A 21,245-nucleotide genomic window follows, 5' to 3' on the forward strand; every position below is an offset into this window, starting at 1 on the left:
GAGGCCCAGCAACTACACAGGCCCTTCAGCTGTCCTTTCTTCTAGATTCAGGAAGAGCCCACATGGTTTATAAACATAGTTCCCATTAAGTCCAGCAACAAACAGGCTGGAAATCCAACTCTTATGCCCCTTACTCCATTCCTTGGATTCATATTCTTATTGCAGCCATGCCCTAATTCCACTTCTGGGAGTAGGTGGCAGGTACCCCCCTGGACCTCAGGTTCATCATGCTGTAGGGCAAATCATGTGGGATGGAGCAGGGAGCTGTGGGAAAAGATATTCCTCCATAGTCCTGCCTGAGGCTTTGGAGTAGATCCCAGAGAGTCCCTTGGCCAAAGTTATGGGGACTAGCTGAGTGATGTGGTGAATGTCCATGAGCTTGGCAGACAGAAGCCTGGCTGAAACCCTTAGTTCCTTCCATATTAGCTATATGACCATGGACAGGCATTCTGGGTTGTTTCTTCCTCTGAAAAATGAGGATGATAGTGACTTCTGTTAACATGCTATGAGGAACAGCAGTTTATTAATATTAAGTAAACACCTGGCACATAGCAGTTGCTTCATAAAGCTATTATTACCATGATAGTTGAAGCCAAACAGCTGCCCTGAGAATTTTCATACACACTCTGCAGACATGAGCTCTGGCAGCCTGAGACTTGGTTTCACTTGACCTCGGGCTGTGTTGAGAGTGAAAGGATGAAGTATTATTGTTAATTCACTAAAACTAGTGTTTTATCTCCTAACTATTGGAATGATTTCATTGTTATTGTTTTCATTACATGTGCACACCTAACTTGCATGGATGAAATATAAGCCTAGTATGAATACAGATGTCATAATCAAAGTCAAAATGGTGATTAAAAAGAAGAAATCTAGAGAAATTTTTTTGCTAAACTCTCTTACCGAAGAACCTTAAGCACATTAAAAATTAGCTTTAGGCCAGGCGCGGTAGCTCACATCTGTAATCCCAGCACTTTGAGAGGCCGAGGCAGGCGGATCAACTGAGGTCAGGAGTTCGAGACCAGCCTGACCAATATGGTGAAACCCTGTCTCTACTAAAAAATACAAAAATTAGCCGGGCGTGGTGACAGTCGCCTCTAATCCCAGCTACTCAGGAGGCTGAGGCAGGAGAATCGCTTGAACCTGGGAGGCGGAGGTTGCAGTGAGCCGAGATCGTGCCATTGCACTCCAGCCTGGGCAACAGAGCAAGACTCCATCTCAAAAAAAACAAAAATTAGCTTTAATTTTTTAGTTTTTACAACATGGCCTTAATTTTAATCTTGAGTTTGTAATTACTTTGTGTACCATGGTACAGTGGCTAATAAAAATAAGTTAAATCTGTAAACAGTCACATAAACTTTTTCAAAGCAAATTGGCTTGGATGGCTGCACCTGAATCCATGTCGGGGGTGCTGAGACAAGACTGCCCCCTTCTGGGACTCTCCAGTACTGCAGTGACTCCTTGCTCAGGCAGGCTCTTTGCCTTCATCCACTGGAATGGGGCCCTGGTAGAACCGGGGCCATCCCTTTCTGTCTTCACAGCTGTGGGCCTCTCCATGGTGTTCAGACTGCTAGAGGACAATGGTCTTCAAGTGTCTTGGGTTTTCAGAAGCCTTTCTGGATCTCTCTTTGAGGAAAGAGGCCGCATCTACTCCTCAACATTGCCTTACATTGGTATAGGCTACCCAGTTTAAAGAACAGTTTCAGCTGGGCGTGGTGGCTCACGCCTGTAATCTCAGCACTTTGGGAGGTCAAAGTGGGCAGATCATGAGGTCAGGAGTTCGTGACCAGCCTGGCTAACATGGTGTAACCCCATCTCTACTAAAAATACAAAAATTAGCCGGACGTGGTGGGGGACATCTGTAATCCCAGCTACTCAGGAGGCTGAGGCTGAAGAATTGCTTGAACTCGGGAGGTGGACATTGCAGTGAGCTGAGATCGGGCCACTGCACTCCAGCCTGGTCGGACAGAGCAAGAATCTGTCTGGGGGAAAAAAAAAGAAAGAAAAAAGGGAACAGTTTTACACTCATTATTTCACATGTCATCATAATCCTGTGACTTAAGATGAGACACAAATGATTATCCTCCTTGTACATGGAAGAATAAAGGTTAAGAGACAGTAAGTGGCTTGCCCAAGAGCACACAGCCAGTAAATGGGAAAGAAGTTCTAGAACCCAGGCCTTTGGATATGGGGTTTGCATTCTTTCTTCCTAACCATAATAAAAATATTACCTTTATTTCCACAATATTCTATTTACTATGTGGTAGGTCAGTGATTTTCAACCTTGCTGCACACTAAAATCTCCTGGGGTTCTTAAATAACTCTCCTATCTGGGCCCCTCCTCCACCAATTACATTGAATCCGTGGGTGGAGTTCCAGACATCTGTGGGTTTATTAGCTCCTCCAGGTGTTTCTAATGTACAGCACCAAGTACCATGTGTGGGGGCTTTATAAACACCTTCTCATTTAAACCTCCTCACAAATCCCATCAGCTAGGTATACCAGCCACGTGCTGATAGGATACGTAAATTGCCCAGCTGACCTTAGATAGCCCCTAATACCACAATTCCCAAACTGTTCACTAAGGTGTTCCAAGTCTCCACAATGGATTCACAGAGATTCCACATGATATTTGAAAAATATCAAGGAAAGTCCAGGTGTGGGGGATCACGCCTGTAATCCCAGAACTTTGGGGGGCCAAGGAGGGTGGATCACTTGAGGTCAGGAGTTCGAGACCAGCCTGCCAACATGGTGAAACCCCGTCTCTACTAAAAATACCAAAAAAAAAAAAAAAATTAGCCAGGTATGCTGGCAGGTGCCTGTAATCCCAGCTACTCAGGAGGGTGAAGCAGGAGAATTGCTTGAACCTGGAAGGCAGAGGTTGTAGTGAGCCGAGACCGGGCACCAAGGGAACTATTGTGTTAGCTTATGGTAGTTCACCATTTTTACAGTAGATGGCGATGCATTCCTTCTAATGACATAATATCTTTGCAAAACTGGATTTTTCAGCCTGAAAATCGGCATGGCATAGGATATCAGTGTGGTGGTGGTCAATCTGATTCCCAAGTTGGGGAAGTAGTACAGTGCCCAATAGGCATAGCTATCCCATTAGTAAGTAACTGGTAATTTAAGCAAGAAACAATTTTTTTTTCTATTTATGTGCATTATCTTTTTAAATAGCCAAGTTGTTAGGACATAAATACTTATTAAGTTGTTTGGACCTAACAATTTACTTGAAGGTAAATTTGTGGTATTTTTTTTAAAGGCATTGACACACAAAGGGCACCTTCCTAATGCCGAGGCCACATGACAAAGGGGCAGAAGTAGGATTTGATCAGTCTGACCCGAGCCCGAATGTTTAACCATTTCTTTGAACTGCGCTCAATCAGTGATTTTCTTCTGTGCCCTGTCCTGGATGCCAAACCCTCAGCATTGAGTTAGGGGTCAACCTGGAAATGACAGAGCAGACATAAATTAAACACTACTATCAAGACCATAAGTGAGCACAATGTCCTTTGACAAATTACATAACATCCCTGAATCTCAGTTTCTTCATCTGTAAAGCTGGATGACAAAATTACACTACAGGGTTGTTGTGAAGATTAAACAAGCTAAAAATCATCAAGTGTCTGGTTTAGAACAGGTACTCTGTTAAGAGTTTATTCTCTCCCTTTCTCCCCTCCTCACTTCCATGACAGACCTGAAGACATGAGGGGACACAAGTGTGCAAGTAGGTGTGAAACACACACACACACATGCAACCACCAGACTGCCTATACACCATCCTCAGTCTCAAACACATTGTTAATGCAGATATACTTACATGCATACATACATATATACATACAATCACAACACCTTGGCTGATTAAATAAGCACAAAAACAAATAGAACAATGAAGCAAATAAAATAAGCTCTTGAACTTGCTCTCCTTCCTCCACATCCTCCATTGGGAGATCCTCTGCCAGCCTCAAGTATTGTGCAGGCTCAGTCAATCCACATCTGCCTACCTTCCCAGTTGCCCATTATGTCACTGTACATATGCCACTGGACCAAAGAGACACTCTAGACCTAAAAATGCCTTCCATTTCATCTCCACACATGCACACACCCCTACTATTGGTTCTCTTTTTTTTCTTCCTCGAGATGGAGTCTCACTCTGTCACCCAGGCTGGAGTGCAGTGGTGTGATCTCGGCTCACTGCAACCTCTGCTTCCTGGATTCAAGGGATTTTCCTGCCTCAGCCTCCCGAGTAGCTGGGATTACAGGCATGTGGCAACATGCCCAGCTAATTTTTGTATTTTTAGTAGAGACGGGGTGTCACCATGTTGGCCAGGCTGTTCTCGAACTCCTGACCTCAGGTGATCCATCCACCTCGGCCTCCCAAACCAAAGTGCTGGGATTACAGGTGTGAGCCACCACACCCAGCCCTACCATTGGTTCTTAACAGCAGCAGTTCCAGAACAGATTATCACCACCACCCCCAGGTGTTATTTGCAGGAGGAACACCTATACCCGCCAAGGTGTTTAGGTTTTCATCTTTTTTTTTTTTTTTTTTTTTGAGACATGGTCTCACTGTGTCATCCAGGCTGGAGTGCAGTGGTAAAATCATGGCTCACTACAGCCTCGACCTCCCAGGCTCAAGTGATCCTCCCACCTTAGCCTCCCAAGTAGCTGAAACTGCAGATGTGTGCCACCACATCCTGCTAATTTTTAAAAACAATTTTCTTTTTTTTTTTTTTTTTTTGTAGAGATGTGGGTCTCACTATGTTTCCCAGGCTGGTCATGAACTCTTGGGCTGAAGTGATCCTCCTGCCTCAGCCTCCCAAAGTGTTAGGATTACAGGTGTGAGCTACTGTGCCCAGCTGGCTTTCATCTTTAGATATTATTTCTTTGGGCTTGAAGTCTTTTATAAAATAGACCTCTCTCTACAAGAGGTAAATCTTATGTCTCACTCAGCAGATGGTTGAACTCTAGGTCAGCTACTGAGGAGGAAATAGAAGAAGGAGTGTCCCTAACACATTAATCCCATAAATATCTAGTGAGCATCTACTATGTGTTAGGCACAGGGGCATGGACATGAACGAGACCCAGTCACTGCCCTCAAGGCTTTTAATCTAATGAAGGACCAAGGCTAGGAAACAGGTGATTACAAGTCCCATGTGATGTATGCTAATCCAGGAAGGAATTATGGGAGCACAGAGGAGGGACACTGAACTAAGACTCAGAGCATTGGCAAAGACTTCCTGAAGGAAGTGACGTCTAGACCGAAATTTAAAGGATGAGGAGTTAGGACCATGAAGGAGGTATGACCATTCCAAGTAGAGAAAACAGAACAGCACAGGAAAAAAGTCCAGGGATGAAGAAGCATAGTGTGTGGGACTTGGGTGCACCTCAACACAAATGTGGGGCATGGTTAGGACCACTTTTTTTTTTTTTTTTTTTTTTTGAGACAGAGGCTTGCTTTGTCACAGGCTGGAGTACAGTGGAGTGACCTCGGCTCACTGCAACCTCTGCCTCTTGGATTCAAGTGATTGTCCTGCCTCAGCCTCCCAAGTAGCTCGGATTATAGGTGCCCGCCACCACACCCGGCTAATTTTTGTATTTTTAGGAGAGATGGGGTTTCGCCATGTTGGCCAGGCTGGTCTCGAACTCCTGACCTCAAGTGATCCACCTGCCTCCGCCTCAGAAAGTGCTGGGATTACAGGCATGAGCCACAGCACCTGGCCAGGACCATTTTTTTTAAGTCCAAAATTTAGCCAAAAATTTTCACTTAAAAACTAATCACTGAGCTTTGGAGCCCTTTGGAGCCCACAGTGTGCAAGACAGGAGGTTGGGGTGGATGGGGCTAGAAATCCACTCTCAACATGCTTGTCATCTAATGTCCACGTGGTGGCATGACATCCAGGTATGATGCCCCAGGCCAGGACTGATGCCCACCCCTGTCCCCACCTTGGGACCTTGAGTGACCTAATATAAAACACCAACCTCACCACCATCTTTACAAGTTGTTATAAGCAAAATTCATCAGAATAGAAACTCCCCCGTCCCAAAGAGACACTGCTTCCAAGAAGCCTTTCAGCTCACCAGTCCTTGACCTGCTTGTGACCAGAGCAAGACCTATTCCTTTCCCAGCTTTTGGGAAAGACTCAGTCACTTCAGCCCACCCACCTAGCCCAGGTTGATGACCTCATGGGTGAGGGTGGAGACCTACCTGGAGAGGGACCTTTCACCTATTTCCCTGTTGCACCTATAGGTCCCTAAAGGGTGCAGGAAGGCACCTGCATATGGCAGTCAGGCTGTCACACAAAGACTCCTCTCGGGCCCTGGGGGAACTGGACTGGGCTCTACCATCCTAAAGGAGTTTACAATTCTGTCTAGTGTCAGGGGTACCTGGCATTCCTCCTCAGGGAGCCCTGGGCCGCACCAACAGAAGGCACAGGTCATGATGTGGTCACCTTCAGGAGGAGGGAGTGGTTGCCTCCCTGAGTTCTGGGACCATCCTTTTTGGAGGCCCCTCCACTTGGAGAACAATCTACGAGACCCCAGAGGCACCCACAGACCCTCCAGCTAGGACCTGAGGGTGGCTTCTGAGATGACCGGGAGACTGTTCCTGGCTATGGGACGGGGCATACTTGATAGCCCCAAATCACAATCCCTGGCAAAGGAGCCCACCCGCCCCAGCTCCCGCCCCCGCCCCACAAGCAGGGATTCTGGTTCCTATGTCCACCCAGCCTCTCCCTGCCTCAATGTCTCAGTTGCAGGGTAAAGGTGAGGACAGATCCCTCCTTCCCGTTGTGGGTGGCCCAGGGCGGTTTCCGGCTGAGTCAGCCCCATGGGGAGCGCACTGCTCTGGCCAGTGGTAGAACTGGCCCGCTCACTTCCTCCCCGAGCTGGGAGGTCTGGCTACCCTGGAGGCTGCCCTGAACTGCTGCTCAACCCCTGCAGGTCAGGGCGCCTGCTGAGATCTCCCCCTCCTCCTGGGACAAACAGTGTTATCCCAGCATTTGCATTACTTCCCTGGCTCCGGGCTTTGCTAGTAAAGCAATTACTTACTGCTAAGAGGAAAGACTTTTCCCCATGAGGGCTCCCTTCCACTCTCAAGAGGCAGGGGGCAAGGGTATAAACACACACAGGAGGCGTAACAATGAGAGGGAGTGTGAGAAATAGTTAAAAGCACAGATTCTAGCATCCTAACTTGGACTTGTCCTGATTCTGCCATTTTTGGGGGCTCTGTTATTCTAGGTGAGTTCTTTTTCTCAGAGGCCAGTTTCCTCATTTGTAAAATGGCTAACAATTATGATGGCACTTTTTTAAGGATTACTATGAAAATTAAATGAGACAAAACATGGTACACTCTTAGATGGTGCCTGGCACAGAACAGGAGCTCAGTACATGGCTTTAAAATATGCCTTTCAGGATAACACTTAATCCCGATGGGTGGAGATTTCACACAAAGTGGAAGGTATGTTTGGGTAGGCAGGTTTTGTATTGCTGCCCACACTATATTGAATAGACTACAGCGTGCTTCCTGCCACGATTTCTGTTTCTTTTCTGGATAAAACAGTCCTAATTAGAGACAAGCTGGGAACTAGGATGCAAATAGCATTTCCTAAAACTCCTAAACATGCCTCAATCAATCCCCATCTCTGTCCACACACAGGAGGTTGCATCTTGGTCCCCTGGAGCCACAGGCCAGGAGCCAACCTGGATGTCTCTTTGTTCCCTTTATATAATAAAAATCAGAGTCTATTGATCTTTTCTAATCATAGACTATAGATTCTTTCCTTCCTCTTTGTCTTTGTTGCCCTTGCCCAAACTACAGTCAAATTCTGGAGGCACCAAAAATCTCAGTGGAGGCAGAAAAGATGAATAAGAGCTCAACAGACAAAGAAAGGGTCATTTCAAGTTTTGAGAACAGTACAAGCAAGGCTCAGAGGCTTCCCATGACATGGTGCTCCGTAGAACAAAATGTAGCTCTGTGTATAGGAACACAGGCCCAAGCAGAACCATATGGCATGATAGCTGGGCACACAAACACGCGGCTACACTGCCTGGGTTTGAATTCCAGCTCCATCACTTATTAGCAAGTTACTTAAATTCTGTGTGTCTCGATCCCTCATCTGCAAAATAGGATCATAATAGTCCCCACCTCTAAGGGTTGTTGGGAGGATTAAATGCTCTGATAGATGGAGAGAACTTAGTATAGTGCTGGGGCATAGTAAGTACCCCATAGATATTACTGTTCCCAATTCATATGTAAGTGTTGGGGCAGCCCATCCTTCACCATTCAACTCCAAGTCCACTTTGCACAGGAAGCTTTCTTCAATTAATCTGAAATGGCTGTCACACATCACCCCAATGTATTCACGCACTCTCATTTGTATCAATGTTTTGTTTTGGCTTTTGGTGTGTGTGTGTGTGTGTGTGTCTCAGGGTCTCACTCCTGTCACCCAGGCTGAAGGACAGTGGCGCAACCATGGCTCACTGCAGCCTGGACTTCCTGGAGTCAGGTGATTTTCCCACCTCAGCCTCCTGAGTAGCTGGCACTATAGGCGCACACCACCACGCCTGGCTAATTTTTGTATTTTTTTTTGTAGAGACAGGGTTTCGCCTTTGCCATGTTGCCCAGGCTGGTCTCAAACTCCTAGGCTCAAGCAATCTGCCCACCTCGGCCTCCCAAAGTGCTGGAATTACAGGCGTAATATTAATGTTTTTACAAACTTATTCTCCAACTCTGGGTTGGGGATTGTCACATCAACAGAGAGGGAAGCTTACTGCAGAAAATTAGGGAGTTGTTTTGTGACACAATGACTCAGTTATGCATTCAACTTTTGGTCAGCAAATATTTATTTATTTATTTTTTTAAACTAGAACATTTATCACATGACTAGTCACTGAAATTCTTAAGATGAACTGGATGCTGCAACAGCTACCCTCTTGGGTTTAGGTGTGTTCCTTTTCGGAATCTGTGCCTCAGTCTGTGGCAAACAATTTTTAGGTGTCTCATTCAACAAGTTCTGGTGGTATTTCGCCATTTAGCCTTGGCACCCAGTTATATTTCCTCTTGTGTTTGGCAGGGTAGCCACATTTGCCACAGGTCGTCTTCTGGAGGTGGTGGGCCTTAGAGCCACAGTGGTGGCACAATGTGTGTGTCTTACTGTGATGCTTTCCAAACGATGAGATTCCCTTCATCATCTCACTTCCACAGCTGAGACCAAACAGACTGGAAGATAAGGCACTTCCACTACATCTGGTCAGCAAATATTTACTGAACACTTACTATGTGTCAGACACCATGTTCCTCATGGCTTCCCCTAAAGCTCCATGTAGGAAAATTAAGCATGAGGGTGACTGATTGAAGGGTCTCAGAAAAACAAACCTTTGTGGCTAACATCCCTCCTCCTGGCCACCTGCAAGATTTAGCACTGATTACCCATCTTCAAACCCCTTGTATTAATCTGTTCTCACACCACTGTAAAGAACAGCTGGAGACTGGGTAATTTATAAAGAGGTTTAATTGACTCACAGTTCCTCATGGCTGCGGAGGCCTCAGGAAACTTACAATCATGGTGGAAGGGGAAGCAAACACATCCTTCTTCACCTGGTGGCAGCAAGAAGAAGTGTGGGAGAAGCCCCTAAGAAAACCATCAGTTCTCATGAGAACTCACTCACTATTTTGAGAACAGCAGCATGGGGGTAACTGCCCCATGATTCAATTACCTCCCACCAGGTCCCTCTGAGGACACATGGGGATTATGGGAACTACAATTCAAGATGAGATTTGGGTGGGGACACAGCCAACCCATATAATCCCTCTTTAAAATAATGCATTCTATCTAGGCTGCTGTAGCGGTTCACACCTGTAATCCCAGTGCTTTGGGAGGCTGAGGTGGAAGGAACACTTGAGGCTAGGAGTTTGAGACCAGCCTGTGCAACCAAGCAAGACCCTGTCACTACAAACAAAAAAATTTAATTAGCTGGGCACAGTGGTACGTACCTGTAGTTCCAGCTACTGCGAGTGGGGCAGGGTGCTGACTCAGGAGGATCACTTGAGCCCAGGAGGTTGAAGGTGCAAGCTATGATTGCACCACTGCACTCCAGCCTGGGCAACAGAGAGATACCCTGTCTCTAAAAGTAAGTAAGTAAATACATAAAATAAATAAATAAAGCTGGGTGTGGTGACTCACACATTTAATCCCAACACTTTGGGAGGCCAAGGCAAGAGGATCACTTGAACTTGGAAGTTCAAGACCAGACTGGGTAACACTGAGACCCTGTCTCTATAAATAAAAAAATTAAAAAATTAAAATTAAAAAATACAACTAGTGCATTCTGATTGGGTCAAGGTTCTAATTTACCCAGAGAGGTCATACATCAATTATCTAATAGCATAGGAATTCCATTATCTGATTAACTCATCTTCTGTCTACAGCCATACCACCCTGAACGCCTGATCTTGTCTGATTAACTCATCTTCTGGAGCACATGGATCCATAATGGGCTCCAGTGGGGCTGAGAACACTAGAAATTATCTGCTTGTGTATCTGTACTATTTCCCCCTGGATTCAATTTCAGGCACTATAGGAACTGGATAATCAGACAGTATTCCCACCTAAAGCATGACAAACATTCCTTTAAATGCACAGCAGAGCTTGAGGGTGGAGGAGGAAGGGAAAGCTACAGGGACAACAAACAAACAAACAAACAAAGCAAAGAAATGAGAACCCTGAAGCTGTGGCTGGATTTGGGTGGGCGGGGGTGGGGAGGGGGCTGTTCAGTAATGTTAATAACCAAAGCCTGGCATAAAGCTGGGGCCCATCAACAAAAGGAGGAGAAAGGGAAAATGTATCTGCTTCAGCCATAATTCTGGACCTGAAAAAACATTTCCACTGAGAATTTGCAATCCTGGGCTTCAGGCGTATTTGCAAACAGAATGCATACTGTGCCTGGTATGGGCAAACACAAGATCAAACATGAACAAACATTAGTGGTGGATTGTTAGTTCCTTGAAGAAGCTTTGCGCAAAGCTTCTCTGGAGGAGCTGCAGTTAACCCAGGCTATGTATGATTCCCACACAAAAAGTTTGGACGAGTAAAGGTCAAATGCAAAAAATAAATCACACAGAAACAAGCCTACATGAGCAAATGCCAGCATACCCAAGAAACAGCTGCATAATATCCTTTCCATTTTCCTATAACAGAATTATTAGGTATGAAGTAAAAAATAAGAATTTAAAAAATGTTCACAGAGGCCGGGCGCGGTGGCTCACGCCTGTAATCCTAGCACTTTGGGAGGCCGAGACGGGCGGATCACGAGGTCAGGAGATCGAGACCATCTTGGCTAACACGGTGAAACCCCGTTTCTACTAAAAATACAAAAAATTAGCCGGGCGTGTTGGCGGGTGCCTGTAGTCCCAGCTACTTGGGAGGCTGAGGCAGGAGAATGGCATGAACCTGGGAGGCGGAGCTTGCAGTGAGCCGAGATCGCGCCACTGCACTCCAACCTGGGAGACATAGCGAGACTCCGTCTCAAAAAAAAAAAAATGTTTACAGAAAAATAAAAATAAACTGAAAACATGACAAAGGAGCCATATGCTATCAAAACAGATGAGATTTGAAAAAAATAAATCAATAGAACATCTAAAACTGAAAGCCACGATAATCAAAATTAAAAACTCAATGGGCAAGTTAAACAACAGATTAGATAGGACAGAAGACAGAATTAGTGAATTAAAAAAAATACAGAAACAAAAACAAGCCAAACCCCCTCCCCTACAAGATCTAAAAAGTTATACAGAATGAAGCAGAGAGGGCCAAAAACTTGGAAAATATGAAGGAAATATTAAGAGACATGAAGACCAGACTGAGTAAGATGAACATGCATCCAATTGAAGTACTGTAAGAAGAAAACAGAATAGAGAGAGGCAATATTCTAAGAGATAGTGGCTGGAATTGTCCAGAAGCAATGAATGACATAAAACCCTCACCTTCTATCATCAAGGAAGCTAGATGACAAAGGAATAATATTTTTAAATGTATAACAGTAAATAACAGGTCGGGCATGGGAGCTCACACCTGTAATCCCAGCACTTTGGGAGGCTGAAGCAGGCAGCTTGTTTGAGCCCAGGAGTTTGAGACCAGCCTAGGCAACATGGTGAAACCCCTTGTCTACCAAAAAAAAAAAAAAAAATTAGCCAGGCATGGTGGAGCATGCCTGTAGTCCCAGCTACCTGGGAGGCTGAGGTGGGAGGATTGCTTGAGCCTGGGAGGCAGAGGTTGCAGTGAGCTGAGATCACATAACTACAATTCAGCCTGGTTAACAGAGCAAAAACCCTGTCTCAAAAAAAAAAAAAAGTAAATAACTAGCAAACTAGAATTTTATACTTAATCAAGATAACATTTAAAAGCAAGAGGACCTATGGAATGGGAGAAGTATTTGCAAATCATGTATCTGATAAGAGACTTGTATCCAGAAGTTCTTTATATAAAGAACTTCTACAACTCAAAAATAAAAAGACATATAACCTGATTTGAAAATAGGCACAGGATTTTTTTTTTTTTTTTTGAGATGGAGTTTCGCTCTTGTTGCCCAGGATGGAGTGCAATGGCACAATCTCGGCTCACTGCAACCTCCGCCTCCCAGGTTCAAGCAGTTCTCCTGCCTCAGCCTCCCTTGTAGCTGGGATTACAGGCGCCCACCACCATGCCCAGCTAATTTTTTGTATATTTAGTAGAGACGGGGTTTCACTATGTTGGCCAGGGTGGTCTCGAACTCCTGACCTCTGGCGATCCACTCACCTCAGCCTCCCAAAGTGCTGGGATTACAGGCGTGAGCCATCGCACCCAGCCACTTTTTTTTTTTTTTTTTTAAGACAGAGTCTTGCTCATCACCCAGGCTGGAGTGCAGTGGGTTGATCTCGGCTCACTGCAGCTTCTGTCTCCCAGGTTCAAGCAATTCTCCTGCCTCAGCCTCCCAAGTAGCTGGGATTACAGGTGCCCACAACCATGCCCGGCTACAACTGGGTGAAGAATTTGAATAGACATTTCTCCAAAGGAGGCTTACAAATAGCCAATATGCAGATAAAAAGATGTTCAACATCATTAGTCATTAGGGAAATACAAATGAAATCCACAATGAGATACTACTTAACAACCACCAGGCTGGCTAAAATTTAAAAAAGTAAAGACAATAACAAGTGTTGACAGGATGTGGGGAAACTGGAACCTTTATATATTGCTGGTAGAATTACAGAATGATGCAGCCACTCTGGAAAACAGTTTGGCAATTCCTCAAAATATTAAACACAGAGATACCACATAACCCAGCAGTTCTACTCCTAGTTGTAAATCCAAGAGAACTGAAAACATATATCTACACAAAAACGTGTAAACAAATGTTCATATCAGCCTTATTCATAATAGCTAGGGTGGAAACTACCCAAATGTCCATCAATTGATGAATGGGTAAACAAAATGTGGTATATCCATACAACAGAATATTACTTGAACATGAATGAAATTCTGATACAAGCTACAACATAGATGAAACTTGAGAACGTTGTGCAAGTTGGAAGAAACTAAGGCAGGAGAATAGCAGAGCAAGCTGGGGGCGAAGCGGATCCTTGGACGTAAGCTAGCTTAAGCAGTAGCAAAAGCAAAACATGCAAAATAGCAGAAGTAGAATATACAAAATAAGGGAGTAAGCAGTATGTACATAAGGGAGTAAGCAGTGAGTTGAAACATGCAAGATAAGAAAAATAAGAAGGACTTGCAGTAGCAATTTGGTCACAAAAAATAAAAGTAAAGATAAACAATTTGGTCAAAAGAGATACAGTAAGGTTGAGCAAGTGGAAAAAAAAAACATATAAAAGGCCATGAAATGTAACAAACTGGGACTGATACCACTTGCGGGTCAGCCCACTCTCTCCTCTCTGGGAGTGTTACTATGCATAACAAATTTTTGCTGCTTTGCTATGCTATCTGTGTCACGTCCAGTTCTTTGTTTGGGACACCAAGAGCCTGGAACTACACAGTACCATCCATTAACAAAACCAGACACAAAAGGTCATATATGAAATTATTCATTTATATGAAATGTCCAGAATACTCTTCCTTTGTACGGAATCTAAAAAGTATAGGCCCATTGCATGGCTCACGGCTGAAGTCCCACCACTTTGGGAGGCCAAGGTAGGAGGACCACTTGACCTCAGGGGTTTGAGACCTGCCTGGACAACATAGAGAGACCCAGTCTCTACAAAAATAAAAAATAAAAAAGTTAGCTGGGCGTGGTGGCGCACACTTGTAGTTCCAACTACTCAAGAGGCTGAGGTGGGAGGATCCCTTGAGTTGTGGAGTTCAAGGCTGCAGTGAGCTATGATGACACTACTGCACTCCAGCCTAGGTGACAGAGCAAGACCCCATCTCAAAAAAGAGTTGTTGGTGTGAGAAGAGTAGAAATGTGTGCCTCAGGGGAACCCAGGAGTGTGGCCTGTACCCAGAATTACTCCCTGGGTAATACTGATGAGGGAGCTGCTCTTCTGAAGCCTTGTTTCTTCTGGTCCCTTGCACCTCCGCTCCCAGCTCACCCTGGTCTGCTCCCAGATATCCTATACCCCCTAGAAGTACAGAGGACACCCACTCTTATCACCCTTGTGGTAGCTAGTGTCCTATAGCACTATCTGCCTGCCTTCTTCCCATCCCTTCCCCATGATCCAATACAGCCTCTGGTGTCCTAAAAGGAGTTAGTCTGACATATCCCCAGCAAATGTGTAGATGGTGTCAACTCATGTCGAAATCCTTTCCCCTCCCTATTTTACAAACCACTCCGCTCCATCTGTATTAGTTTTCTAGGGCAGTGGTAATAAAGTATCACAAACTAGGTGATTCATAACAATATAAATTTATTCTCTCACAGTTCTGGAGCCTGGAAGTTTGAAATTAGGGCATTGGCAGGGCCACGCTGCCAACTAGGGGAGGATCCTTCCTTGTTTTTTCCAGTTTCTGGTGGCCCCACACATTCCTTGGCTCATGGCACCCTAACTCTAATCTCTCTGCCTCTGGCATCACATGGCCATCTTCCCTCTGTCTGTCTGTGTTCAAATTTTCCTCTTCTTATAAGGACACCAGTCACATGGGATTAGGGCCCACCCTAATCCAGTGCCCCCGACTCCATATCCTCATTTGCAAATAAAGAGAATACTATTAGGATTGTGCGTGCATGGAACATAGGAAAATGGGCATTTTCACACAGTGTGCCTAGGAAGGCTATTTCATAGTATGGAACAAGAGCCTAAAAAGGTGTGCTGGCTGCGTGTAGAGGCTCACACCTGTAATCTCAACACTTTGGGAGGCCGAGGCAAGAAGATGGCTTGAGCCCATGAGTTTGAGACCAGCCTGGGCAACATGGTGAGACCCCTGTCTCTACAAAAAACAAAAATAAAAGAACAAAAGTATCAGGAGTGGTGGTGTGTGCCTATGGTACCAGCTATTTGGGAGGCTAAGATGGGAAGATCGCTTGAGCCCAGGAGGTCGAGACTGCAACAAGTCGTGATGGCGCCACTGCACTCCAGCCTGGGTGACAGAGCAAGATCCTGTCTCAAAAATAAAACAAAATAAAAAAACAAAGGCATGCCTTCTGGCTTTTACTCATAGGTATTAATCTTAAGGAAATAATTGGGCAAGCGTACAAAAATGTAAGTGTAAAGATATTCATTGCAACTTTGTTTAAAACAGTAAAAAGAAGCACAAACATTCTAAATGAATACAAAGGAGAATTTATTTGCTCTTAAAGAGGTTGCAATTCAACTGAATTCTTTACTTTTACCTATGATTCCTTCTCTTAGAACAACAACCCACTTGCAGATATTAAAATGGTGTCCTTTTATGAAACAATTAGAAACTTGAATATTGTTTGATGGTATTAGGAATTGCTGTTGATATTTTAGCTGTGTAACAGTGTTTTAGCTTTGTTAAAAATGTGTAAACTTTATTTATTTTTTGTTTTTTTTTTCTGAGATAAGTTCTTTTTGTGTCACTCAGGCTGGAGTGCCGTGGTGCAATTACAGCTCACTGCAGCCTCAACCTCCCTGGCTCAAGCTATCATCCTGCCTCAGCCTCCTGAGTAGCTGGGACTACAGGTATGTGCCACCAGGCCTGGCTCATTTTTTAATTTGTTTGTAGAGATGAGGTCTTCCAATGTTGCCTGGGCTGGTCTTGAGCTCCTGGGCTCAAGCGATCCTCCCGTCTTGGCCTCCCAAGTGCTGGGATTATAGGCACGAGCAACTGCACCTGGCCTCGAGTCTTCAGCTTTTACAGATGCATAACAGATATTTGCAGCTGAATTGACAGGCTGTATAGGATGTACTTCAAATAATACAGGAGGAGGGAAAGCACGTGTGTGTGAATGGGGCAGAATTGGCCATAGGTTAAGGGTTGCTGGTGGCTGAAGATTGGATATGTGTAAGCTAGTCTGCTTGTCTGTCTACTTTTGTGTACGATCTAAATTTTCCATAATAAAAAGTTAAACAAAGTATATATCTAATTGAATTCTGTTTTTGTAGAATCTTCTAGGTATCACAACTTCATAGGCGGTTCTATTAACACTTCTCCGTTATGTAATTTTTCTAAAATGTCTGTTTCTCTTTTTTTTTTTTTTTCTGAGATGGAGTCTCGCTCTGTCACCCAGGCTGGAGTGCAGTGGCGCAATCTCGGCTCACTGCAAGCTCCGCCTCCCGGGTTCACACCATTCTCCTGCCTCAGCCTCCCCAGTAGCTGGGACTACAGGCACCCGCCACCACGCCGGGCTAATTTTTTGTATTTTTAGTAGAGATGGGGTTTCTCCGTGTTAGCCAGGATGGTCTCGATCTCCTGACCTCGTGATCCGCCCGCCTCGGCCTCCCAAAGTGCTGGGATTACAGGCGTGAGCCACCGCGCCCGGCCAAATGTCTGTTTCTCTAACTTAATTGTCTTCCAGGATGAAATAAGTATGAAAGTACTTGGGAGACTGACAGCCTTCTACATATAAAAGAGATTATTAGGACTCATTAATGTTCTAAATATGTATTATTGTACTCTTTAGCGGAGAAAGAATTAAGTTAAATTTTTGGCTTCAAATAATTCATAGTCTAAAATTTTCCTTGATTTAAAGTGACTTTTCTCAAAAAGGCAATGCAGGAAGGGATATAGTAAGACCATGTGTGTAAATGAGGCTGAGTTTGGTGCTGAAAAACTGAGCTTCCTTTGATCAATCAGATCCCTGGAGGTGGGATGGGGCAGGGACCATGTGTCCTATTCATTGCTGCATTTCCAGCACCCAGCACAGCCTCTGGCACACAACATAGGATAATAATAATAGTGGTGATAATAATAATAATAAAATAGAACTAACATTTGTTGAGCTTCAGTGCCAAACAATGTGCAACTGCTTTGCCTGCATAATCTCATTTCATCTTCAAAACACTCCTACAGGGAGTGCCTCAACATCACATTGAGAGAAAACTGATGCAAATACTGAGCCTCAGAAAGATTAAGTTACTTATCCAAGGTCATCCAGTCAGAGAGTATGAGGCTGGCTTTGAACTCACGTCTGTTTGTCCTGGAAGCCACTACTTTTTTAACCAAGATGCCCTGAAATGCCAACATGAGAAATCCGGTCCTCTTAGTGTGTCTCTTCTTGCAGGGACAGTGAGGACAGCAGGTTATTGGAGCTTGGTGACACTTGCATCTGCAATTCCCTAGGCAGCTCCCCCAGCTCAGATTCTATACCTTCAGGCTACTTCCTGTTGTCTTTTGAGTCCCCAAACAGACTTTTGTACAGAGAAAAGAAAACACTCACTAACCAATAAGCACAAGGCCTGGCAGGTTTATTTCTCCCTGTAATTTAATAAATTGAAGTTAATTAATAAGTGCTTATAGTCAATTTTCTGTGTGTTTTTTACTAATTTGAGTTATTATAACTGTATATATTATATAGTATATTTTTATTATTATTTGTTTTTGAGATGGAGTTTCGCTCTTGTAGCCCAGGCTGGAGTGCAATGGCGCGGTCTCGGCTCACTGCAACCTCCACCTCCTGGGTTCAAGCAATTCTTCTGCCTCAGCCTCCTGAGTAGCTGGGATTACAGGCATCTGCCACCATGCCCAGCTAATTTTTGTATTTTTAGTAAAGACGGGTTTTCACCATGTTGGTCAGGCTGTTCTTGAGCTCCTGACCTCAGGTGATCCACCCGCCTTGGCCTCCCGAAGTGCTGGGATTACAGACATGAGCCACTGCACCTGGCCATTTTTATTAATTTTTAACTTTTATTATATGCGAGTCATATATAAACTTAAGTGATTTGAGTAATAAGGCCCAGAGCCTTGTCATCTAAGGGTGTGATGATACTATAAAGCTTCCACATCTATCAGTTAAATAAGTAGGAGGTAGGAGGGAACAAGTGTCCTAAAGGCAAGTAGTTCAGTCTCCAAAATGCCTTGCCCAGTGGTTTTTCATAGTTGACATTTAATAAATAGTTGTTGAATAAATGACTGTGAAAAAGAAGAAAATAGTCATAAACAAAATTGAAAGCAAATAGGCCAGGTGTTGTGGCTCATGCCTGTAATCCCAGCACTTTGGGAGGTTGAGGCAGGAGGACTGCTTGAACCCAGGAGTTCAAGACCAGTCTGGGTAACATAGCAAGACCCCATCTCTACTACTAAATAATAAAAATTATTTTTAAAAAAACTAAAAGCGGCCAGGCGTGGTGGCTCACGCCTGTAATCCCAGCACTTTAGGAGGCCGAGGCAGATGGATCACTTGAGGTCAGGAGTTCGAGACCAGCCTGGCATGGTGAAACCCCGTCTCTACTAAAAATACAAAAATTGGCTGGTGTCATGGCACCCACCTGCACTCCCAGTTCCTCAGGAGGCTGAGGCAGGAGAATTGCTTGAACCCAGGAGGCAGAGGTTGCAGTGAGCTGAGATCATGCCACTGCACTCCAGCCTGGGTGACAGAGTGAGACTCTGTCTCAAAGAAAAATAAAACAAAACAAAAAAACTTAAAGCAAATAGGCAGGGAAATATTTTCATAAGTACAATAACAAGGTCTCAATTTCTTAATATATCAGGAACTTGGGAAATTGATAAGAAAAGCATGAAATCTTCAATAGAAAAATGATAATGCTAAATAAATGCAGAATGAATAAATGAAAGAATAAGTGGGGGCTAATAGAGAGATACCTTTCCTGAAATTTAACATGTTAATTTTTTTTAGGAGTTTTCCAGTAAAGACCCAAAGGCCTGCTAGACAAATTCTCAAAGCACTGTAACACTAACACATTAATTTTGCAAGACTACATCGGGGATCATATGAAGACAAGGGGACCTCAGGTATGTGAAGGGGGACTTAGAAAATGCAAAGAGCTCAGCTGCAGAGCTGGCTTAAGCCTTTTTCGGATGAACAGGAGGACAGGAAAGGAATTGCTGCATGGCCTGGTAGAACGATCAGATGTCCCAAGTTAGGGAAAGTAGACAGAAAAATCAGGAAGTATACACTGGTGAGCTCCCTGCTTTGGAAGCAGTAATGTGGCTTTGCTGGGAAGCTACCCTTTGAGGAGGAAATCCAACTCTACAGGTAGACAGCAGTCTCCCAACAGCAGAGCTGGGGAGATAGCTGGAGGAGGAGGAGAAGGGAAAGGGCCTACCTGGAGTAAGGCCAGCTCTGTTCCTCCCTGATGGGTGGGTCACAGTGGCCCAGCCTCCGGGACAGGGTTAGGGGAAACCTGGGCTCTGATGACAGCGGCAACTTCTCAGTCCTGTCTGGCACATAAAAATAGCTTTTCCAGGTGATGTGACTCTGGGGCTTAGCCAACCGCAGGCCTGGTTACTGTGCTTAGTTACCGGCCTTTGCCCTGTCTCCAGATCTTGGAATGACTTTGGCTTTACACACTTCCCCCTAGGGGCCTCATAAGTGAAGCCTCATCCTCAGGAGACAAGGGTGACTTTTCACAGTGTGCCCCCTTTGTGGGAAGGGTATGCTGACCTTTAGGAGTGCAGGAAGGGCACTTCCCTCCTTTCTTGGCTTGGGAAGCGTAGGGGAGCTCAGCCAGCCTATATCTACTGTTTCCTGGGTAATTCACTAAGCCAACCAAAGAACCTGAACTTCCTGCAGTAATGAGGCCAACACACAGTCTCAGGTACACAAAACCACCAAGAGTCACATGCCTCTTGACTCAGAGACCTACCCCAGGAGTCTGTGAAAGCGGAACAACCAGGCCCAGGCCCTTGGGGTACCAGGAGTCACATGAACAATGAGAACATCAACAGGCCTGAGGCCACCGACAGGTGCAAAGTTTCCTAGGGTACACACATTTGCCCTAATATACACACACCTGTCCTGATTTACATACTCAGAGCCCCGTGGGCAGTACACATCCCATGATGCACTGAGCTCCTTATTTTGGGTAGAACCCCCTTTTAGAGCTAGTACCCAGGCTGTTCATTTTCCTTGCTATCAAAGGAGATTCTCCACATCCCTCTATTCCTCCTTCTCCCTGATTTCTCCCTGTTGTGCAGATAGAGAAGTGGCAAGGGACAATGGTGATTTTATTCCAGAAGGCTGAGGAACCAAGGCTGCAAAAGACTCTATAAAAGCACTTAGTTATAGAATCTAATCGGCTAGAAGGAATGCTTAGAGCCATTATCGAGCTCAGTCAGTTTGTTTTCACGACAAGGAGCCTGAGGCTAGAGAAGCAAAGAAGTTTACCCAGTGCCCCAGGCTGGGCAGTGGCTGAGGCTGAATGTGATGATACAGGTGGGATGGGCAGGTTCAGTCTAGCTAGAGAATTTAGTTAGCTCAGGGGTGGGGTTGGCTTACTGATTTTTTTTTTTTTTTTTTTGAGACAGAGTCTCACTCTGTCACCCAGGCTAGAGTGCAGTGGCGCGACCTCGGCTCACTGCAACCTCTGCCTCCCAGGTTCACACCATTCTCCTGCCTCAGCCTCCTAAGTAGTTGGGACTACAGGCGTGTGCCACCACACCCAGCTAATTTTTGTATTTTTAGTAGAGATAGGGTTTCACTATGTTGGCCAGGCTGGTCTCAAGCTCCTGACCTCAGGTAATCCACCTGCCTTGGCCTCCCAAAGTGCTGAGATTACAGGCGTGAGCCACCGCAACCAGCCTGGTTTACTGATCTTTAGTGCATGTGAGTGATAAAGATTGGTCCACTGATAACAACTGAGCATCTGGTTTGCACAAGGCACAGACTGA

At 44.8% G+C, this 21,245-nt stretch overlaps 1 protein-coding gene, 1 non-coding gene and 1 pseudogene across 2 annotated transcripts in view; all 3 read right to left on the reverse strand.

Annotated features, from left to right (window-relative positions):
- The window catches only part of IMPDH1 (inosine monophosphate dehydrogenase 1), a 63,824-nt gene that overhangs the window by 32,267 nt on the left and 10,312 nt on the right, over positions 1-21,245 (reverse strand). The window lies entirely within an intron of this gene.
- On the reverse strand, positions 8,843-10,102 carry LOC107976102 (large ribosomal subunit protein eL37-like; annotated as a pseudogene).
- On the reverse strand, positions 19,248-19,311 carry LOC112209892 (U7 small nuclear RNA). The gene has a single exon (XR_002944881.1). It is a non-coding gene; the product is annotated as a U7 small nuclear RNA (small nuclear RNA).

The sequence above is a fragment of the Pan troglodytes genome, chromosome 6 (genome assembly GCF_028858775.2).
Source record: "Pan troglodytes isolate AG18354 chromosome 6, NHGRI_mPanTro3-v2.0_pri, whole genome shotgun sequence".
Taxonomy (NCBI): Eukaryota; Metazoa; Chordata; class Mammalia; order Primates; family Hominidae; genus Pan; species Pan troglodytes.